This window comes from Eptatretus burgeri, chromosome 8 (genome assembly GCF_056783735.1).
Source record: "Eptatretus burgeri isolate ZD-2024b chromosome 8, Ebu_testis_v1, whole genome shotgun sequence".
Taxonomy (NCBI): Eukaryota; Metazoa; Chordata; class Myxini; order Myxiniformes; family Myxinidae; genus Eptatretus; species Eptatretus burgeri.
This window is the reverse complement of record NC_140968.1, coordinates 31,393,197-31,400,731: the sequence shown is the minus strand read 5'-3', so window position 1 is coordinate 31,400,731 and position 7,535 is coordinate 31,393,197. Positions and strand designations below refer to the sequence as shown.

The following is a 7,535-nucleotide window of genomic DNA, read 5'->3' as shown; positions in this document are numbered from 1 at the left end:
GGGCCAGTACACATCCCTGACGAACTCCATTAACAACTGGAAATAAGTCAGAGATGGTACCACCACACTTCACAGCACTCTCAGTACCAGAGTAGAGTTCAGACATCAGATCGATCAGTTTTGGTGGCACCCCACGAAGACCAAGAATCCTCCAGAGGACATCCCGATTCACTGAATCGAACACTTTACAGAAATCAACATACGCTGCAAGCAGCCCCTGCCGAAACTCTCGTCTGCGTTCGGTGAGGACACGAAGAGCAAGGTGTAAAGCCTGACTGCTCTGGACGCTGGTGCTCAAGCAGATGGTGGTGAACCCTATCAAGAATTATCCGAGCAAAGACCTTGCCCGGCACTGAGAGCAGCGTCACCCCTCGGTAGTTGTTGCAGTCTTGGCGATCACCCTTCCCTTTCCAGAGAGGAACAACAAGGCCCTCTTCCAATCCAGTTGGGATGATGCCTGTGTTCCAGGCAGAGCACAAAACTGCATGCAACGACACGAGTGCAGCATTTCCACCAGCCTTGAGAAGTTCAGCATGGATGCCACAGATCCCTGGAGCTTTGCCCCGTTTCAACTGGTTCACCGCAGCCCGTGTTTCCACAAGCGAAGGTGGACCACAGTTGATTGGAGGATCAGCAACAGGGATTGTAACACCATTGACGTCCAACTCGACAGCTGGGGGATCAGCCTGGTACAACCGCTCAAAGTAACCAGCCCAGCGGGCCTTCACTTCAGACTCCTCTGTCAAGAGCCTATCACTCTCTGCTCTAACTGCAGTGCTCCGAGGGATGGGCTTGGATGAACGCAATGCGCGAATTCCCCTGTAAGTGAGACGAGAATCACCTGTCCACAGGTGATGCTCTACCCCTCAGATTCCTCGCACATAGGCCTCCTTGTCCACCCTCAGTGCACGTACAGTTTTACGCCTCAGCTCCCTGAACAGCTCAGCTCTGCCATTCAGCCTGGCCCTGCGACTCTGGTCAATGGTATCCATTGTCCCTTGAGACAAAATTCTTCTTTGCCCTGCGGTGAATTCCAAGACATCCACCGGCAACATAAAGGACGGTGGTCTTGAAGGCACTCCACAACTCTTCAGGACCCACCAAAGCACCCAGACCCCCAAGTTTCCACTCAGCCTGTTCGCAAACTCCTCAGCTACTCTCTCATCCCTGAGCTTGCCAACATCCAGCCGAGGCTGGGATGGTACCATTCTCCAGGATTTAAGGTGCAGCTTTAGAGTTGCTACAACAAGCTTGTGGTCAGTATTGAGGAAATAAGCACTCTGGTGGAGCCTGCAGGGAGTTCTGAATCATCCTCCAGCAAGCATTGATAAGCACATGGTCAATCTCCTTTGCCACACCACCAGCGTTGGAATACCAAGTCCAGCGATGAGCTTGTGGGCGCTGAAACCATGAACCAGCCACCCTAAGTCCATGACTTCTTGTAAAGTGAAGGAACTTAGTGCTATTCTGGTTCATAGTTCCTGACCCATGGGGACCAACACACACCTCATATGAAGCACACGACTAAAAAATATAAATATATTGTTGTGAAACAAGGTGAGATATTAAGGGATATATTTTTTATTTTATAAACAATTACATATATAAATGACATCTATTATTATAAATCTTGTGGGTAAATCTGCTTCTGGAAAAAAAAACTTTCATAAGTCAAGCTTCTTGTATAGTACAAATGAGAATATTTTAAATTTGCTCAAAAAACACCCGTGATACGCATTGTATCTTCAACAACTAGAGCAATAAGACCTGGAGAAGTAGAAGGTGAAGATTATTCCTATATTTCAGTGGAGGAACATATGCGATTGGGGAATGAAGTTCAAATATTTGAGGAGGTTTCTCTTGGTATAACAAAATATTCACATTGTCAGAGTGAGTTAAAGAAACTAAAATCTGGTGGTCTTGAGATATTAGAAACTAATCCAGAAGGAATGAGACAAATCATTAAACATCTGAGTGGTAATGGGGTTAAGATTTTATCTTTCGGTTTTGATGTTGATAAAGAAACAACGCAAACGTATGAAAAGCAGAGATACAAGTATTAGTGAAGAAGAAATTACAACTTGTATTAATGTTAATAAAGAATTTGATGAAATATTCAAAGAAAAGGTTTTATTTGAACACATCTACTTGGATGATGAAGAAAAGGAAAATTTCCGTGTTGACTTTTATAATTCAGTGAATGATATTTTCCAATAAATAAATGGATGCGAAAGAAAGAGCAAGAAGATTTAAGGAGCATCAATAGTTGGTTTCAAAAGTTGTAAAACAACAGGAAGACATAAAGAAGAAACGCAGACAGAAACTAGAGGGGAGCACTCGGTAGAGTGCAAAACCTCCACCGCCAATACTTCGAGGTCACTCGAGTGAACCTGATATCCTATTCATTCAATTTGACGGCAACAGTGCTCAGAAAGTTATAGTTTGCAACTTTCCTTTTTACTTTTAACTTTTACATACTCAATTCATTCATCATAACGAGATTCCTTGAGGCAGAAATTGATTTTACGTGGGTATATCCACCTGAGGTTCCAAAATCAGCCGCAATTATTATTTTGGCATGTTTTTTGTTGGAAATCACTTATAACATGTAGAAATGTAAAAAAAAAATATTCAAATTTTTTTTCAGAATGGCCGCCATAGCGGCTATATTGGATTTTGGACCAAGTCCAAAATCTAATGGCATGATCCTTGGACCATACCTAATCCCCCACCAAGTTTCGTCGAAATCTGTAGAGGAGTTTTTCCGTAATACTGTTCACAAACAAACAAACAGAAAGGGGTGAAAACAGTAACCTCCGATCTTCGATGGCGGAGGTTAACTAACGGGTGAAGAAGCATTTGAAAGAAAACAAGAGAAATTTTTTAAACCACTTTTAAAAACTTCAAAAGAAAAAATTATAGATGCTTCCACAGTTCCCACAATAGAATATACTCCTAAAAAACTTCAAATGTTAAAAGATTTCAGTGAAATGACGGAGAAAGAATTAGAGCATACAAGAGAATTAGAAGATGATGATGAAGGATTATTTCAACAACTGAAAGAGATTAATCAACCCCCTGATTATGTTGTGAATGCTCTTCAAAACAATAAATATTCAGCGGATTCAAAAACCAAAGCAGGACTCGTCCCAACAGAACAATCAGCAGTATTTCATCTTGTTCAAGAAAAGATATTGATATTTAATGATGAATTAACGTTCTTGAGTTCTGCTCAACCCCTGTTAAACTAACTCTGAGATTATTGTTTCTTCTAACAAAAGATGGAAAACAAGGTTCAACTGTGAGGGATGAATCAAAGTATTTTGATCAACCATTGGAGAAGGAAAATAAGGATGATATAGTATATATTGATCTGCTGGACTCTCTTAATTATAGGGTTAGTCCATCTGGTAAAAGTAGGAAGAATGAGAAGGAGAAATACATCATTCAGACTTTTAGTAGGCTTGGTTCGGGTGTTAGTTTTCTTCCAAATGACCCATCGCAATTAGTTAATAGACTAATTATTGCTGTTAAGTAGTAAGAAGGCTGGAAATAACAATTGTTTTAATGAAACATCAGCCATTTTAGACCCGTTGATGAACATGAAAATCATTAATAAAAGTCAATACAAAGACATTTTATCCCATATTAAATAAGATGAGAAGCACAATCCTTAGTTTTAATTTCACAACAAGCACCCACACATCTTCATTCCCATACCCACTACAACTTGATACAACAAAAGAATATGAGGCGTCTTTATTGTCCATGGAAACTTATAATACCTTGTTTAATATCATCGAGAAAAATGACAAGTTTAGTTATTATCTGGGAAGTGGAGTCAAAACGATAACAGTTTCACCCGGAGCATATGAGATTTCTCAAATATCTTCCAAAATTGCTCATCTTATGAAAGAACAGGACGATGAACCAAAAAATATTGTTATAGATATTCAAAAACATACTTCAAAATCAACGATTAAACTTAAAAATAACTACAAGGTTGATTTCACAATTGATAATTCATTTAGAGCAGTGGTTCCCAACCTTTTTTCTGTCATTTCCTGCTGCACCCAATTCAACCATCCAGATTTCCCCCTTCATGTGTATGAGAGAAAGAACAGTTAAAACACACTGAGACTATTTACTAATTTATTTTTCAAATGCACTCACACAGCTAACATTAAATTGTATTGAATAAGAACACAGCATTTTAGTGTGACTTCTGGCATTGTTTGCCGTTCACGAGTCCTTCATTGTCTGGGGGAGTTATGGAGAGCGCACAGCGAAGATCTGCCTCCACCTCCAACTTGTTGCATGCCTTTGTTTTGAGGTGTACCAGTGCCGAAAATCCTGTCTCACACAGGTAGGTGGAAGAAAACTGGACCAATATCCGCAGAGCATTGGTCGCAAGAAGCGGGTAGGTTCCTCAGACTTGGGTCCAAAACTCTTCCAGTTCCATATTCTGGAAGGCATCCTTCGCTGTAGAGTCGTTTTTCAAGTCCAGGAACTCTTCCTGCCACGCTTCTGGCACATCATCAACGTTCCTCTGAAATGGGTCTCTGATAAGCTTGTTCTCGTTGCTCTCGTTTGTGATCCCCGGGAAGTAATACTTGAATTCTTCCTCCAAGCCTTCGAGGTGTTGTTTGATATCCTCAGCTATTGGATCAGGCAGACCATCCTCCATATCCTCCACACATTCGTTCAGAGCGAGGAATGAGGAAGAACTTCCACTCCCCACTCTTTTCTTCCACAGTTCCAGTTTAGCCACGAAAGCTCTGATCTTGTCCGACTGAAAAAGAATGTTGGTCCCTTTGCCCTGCAGTTTCCTGTTGAGCTCGTTCAATGCACTGAAAATATCGGACAAGTAGGACAGCCGCACACGGAAAAACTCACCCTTCAACGCCTCCAGAAGCACAACATTCTCTTGGGCCCGAAGGAAGGCTACCACCTCATCAAACAATTCCAGACTCGCTGCAACATGTTTCCCTTTGAGAGCCACCTCACCTGAGTATGAAACAGCAACGATTCGTGGTCGGCTTCCATGCCTTCACAGAGCCGACGGAACAGCCGAGTGTTCAGAGCGGAACCCTTGATAAAGTTGACGACTTTGATGACAGTCTCGAGATGCTGCTTGAAGTTCTTGGGGAGAGTTCTCGAAGCAAGCGCCTCTTTGTGGATCAGACAGTGTGTCGATTCCACTCCCGGATTCTTTTGCTTGACGAGCGTGACGAACCCCGATCGAGAGCCGAGCATGGCTGGGGCACCATCCGTGCACACCCCGACCAGAGACTCCCAGCTGATGTTGCTGTCTTCGAAAAAGTCATTGATAAGGTCCAACACATCCTGAGCTTTGGTCGTGGTCTGGAGAGGTTTTGCAGAAGAGGAATTCTTCTGCAATTCCTTTTTCGGTGGTATAACGAACAAAGACCAACAGCTGGGACAGATTCGCAACATCTGTCGATTCGTCGAGTTGAATCGAAAAAAACTGTGACCCTCGAACCTTCTGAACAACTTGGTTCTTGATGCTCTCAGCCATATCATTGATCCGTGACCGAATGGTGTTGTTTGAAAGGGAAATCTGGGTCATCTTGTTGTGGGCAGCCTCACCAAGGACCAACTTCACGCACTGCAGCATACAGGGCTTCACCAATGTTTCACCAATTGTGTGTGGTTTCTTCTCCCTCGCAATCTTGTACGAGACTTCGTATGACGCTTTCACAATAGCGTCCGTTTGCTGACGAAACGTTCCAGTTGAGTCCAGTCTCATCTTCTTCAGATAATTTTGTTTCAGCTTGAAGTATTCACGATCCTTGTTCTGTAGTTCGGGATGGCATCCTTGAAGGTGTTGCTTCATCTGGAATGGCTTCATGCTACCATTCCCCAAGGTCTTTGTGCAGATGACACATTGTGGCAGATGTTCCCCATTATTCACAACGAACGTAAAACCGAAGTCTAGATATGCTTCTGAATATATCCGTTTTTTCGGCATGATCACTTGCGGACCTGAAAAGAACAAGAGAGATCATATTAAGACATGTAATAGAAAAGAACAAACTAAAAAGAAGAAAGAAAATAAAACATAAGAATGAAAGCGGGTAAAGTTCAGGAAACGGGTACTCCTGAGAAGAGAAGAACAGAAGGCTATTACTGGAAATTATTTTCTAATTATTTTCTGATAATTTCCAGAATTTTAATTCCAGACTAGAATTTCCCCCTGAAACACCCAAATTTCCCCCGGTTGGGAACCCGTGATTTAGAGAGTTATTGGGTTTCTCCTCAAAAAAGATTAAAACTAATGGGACTTTTACAGTGATAATGTCATTCAAATATCTTCAGGAATAAACTCGGTATTAATTCACTGTGATTTGATTGATGGTGCTTATAATGATGGAATAAAAACAAATACAATATTTTCATTCAGCGCATACCCAACCCCAATTGGTTATAAATTCAATATGGAACCCAAAAATTTGGTTTATCTCCCTGTGTCAGGAAAAATCATACACAGAGTAAATTTTAGGATAACCGACCAAAATAATCGCATGATTTATTTTAATGGAGAAATTACATCCCTCAGAATTCACCTGCATGAAGTTTTTCAATAAATAAATACGATGGTTATTGTGAGGAAACACGAATTGGGAAAATATAAAATAATTACAGGGGATGGGATGTTCCTTTCCCCATACTACAAGGGTGAAGGTATGTATCTTGGTAGAGGATGCTATAAACCTAAGAGACAATGGGGTGTAGGACATCAATTTAGAAAAAAAGGAGATGGGAAAATTGATACTCTAATGGGTATAGGTTCAACTATTCTCAAACATAAAGACCTCATAGTTTCAACTGCTTCTGCTGTGGGAAATGTAGCAGGTGCTATAAAGAGTACAAAAGATGCTAAAAGTTATTGTCTCAAATGTAAAAAGAAAACTAATACTAAAAATATCTCTTATTTCAAAAGTCAAAATGACAGGGTTATACAAAAAGGTACATGTTTGGTGTGTCTCAAAAAAGAGTAAATTAATCTCCAAACACAAACGTGGGGAGATATACAAAAGTTTTTATCAGGAAGTAAATTTACAACTCCTGGAATACCAGAATTACAACTACCAGGGTATTCTTTCTGTGGTCCAGGAACAAACTAGAATAAAAGATTAGATGAGGCTGACAATCCTAAACCGTGGATCAAACCTTTCAATAGGGTTGATGAATTGTGCATGAGGCACGATATTGATTATGGAAATAGCACGACGTTGGAAGAAAAACATGAAGCCGATACAGAAATGTTGTATAATTTGTCTCTGATATAAAATCCAACCTTGAGAGAAAAAGTTGATAGGTTCATCGTGAAGAAGATGATCAGTGCTAAATTGAAACTTGGGCTTGGAAATTCAAAAACCTATCGGCTCTAATGATGTCATTAAGATTGAAGAGCAATTAGCTGATGAATTACATAAACCAATAATCACAAAGTTTCATAGAAGGAAGGATTATTCCAAGGAAGTTGATTATATCTGGTCCGCTGATTTAAT

General features: G+C 40.7%; 1 protein-coding gene and 1 pseudogene across 3 annotated transcripts in view; one reads left to right on the top strand and one right to left on the bottom strand.

Moving 5' to 3' along the window:
- The window catches only part of LOC147021450 (hepatocyte nuclear factor 4-alpha-like), a 162,852-nt gene that overhangs the window by 39,709 nt on the left and 115,608 nt on the right, over nt 1-7,535 (top strand). The gene's annotated exons all lie outside the window — the stretch shown is intronic.
- The window catches only part of LOC147021452 (protein FAM200C-like), a 5,705-nt pseudogene continuing 1,911 nt past the window's right edge, over nt 3,742-7,535 (bottom strand). The window contains exon 2 of the transcript XR_015060793.1: nt 3,742-6,006. The product of XR_015060793.1 is annotated as a protein FAM200C-like (transcript). The remainder of the gene's footprint in view (nt 6,007-7,535) is intronic.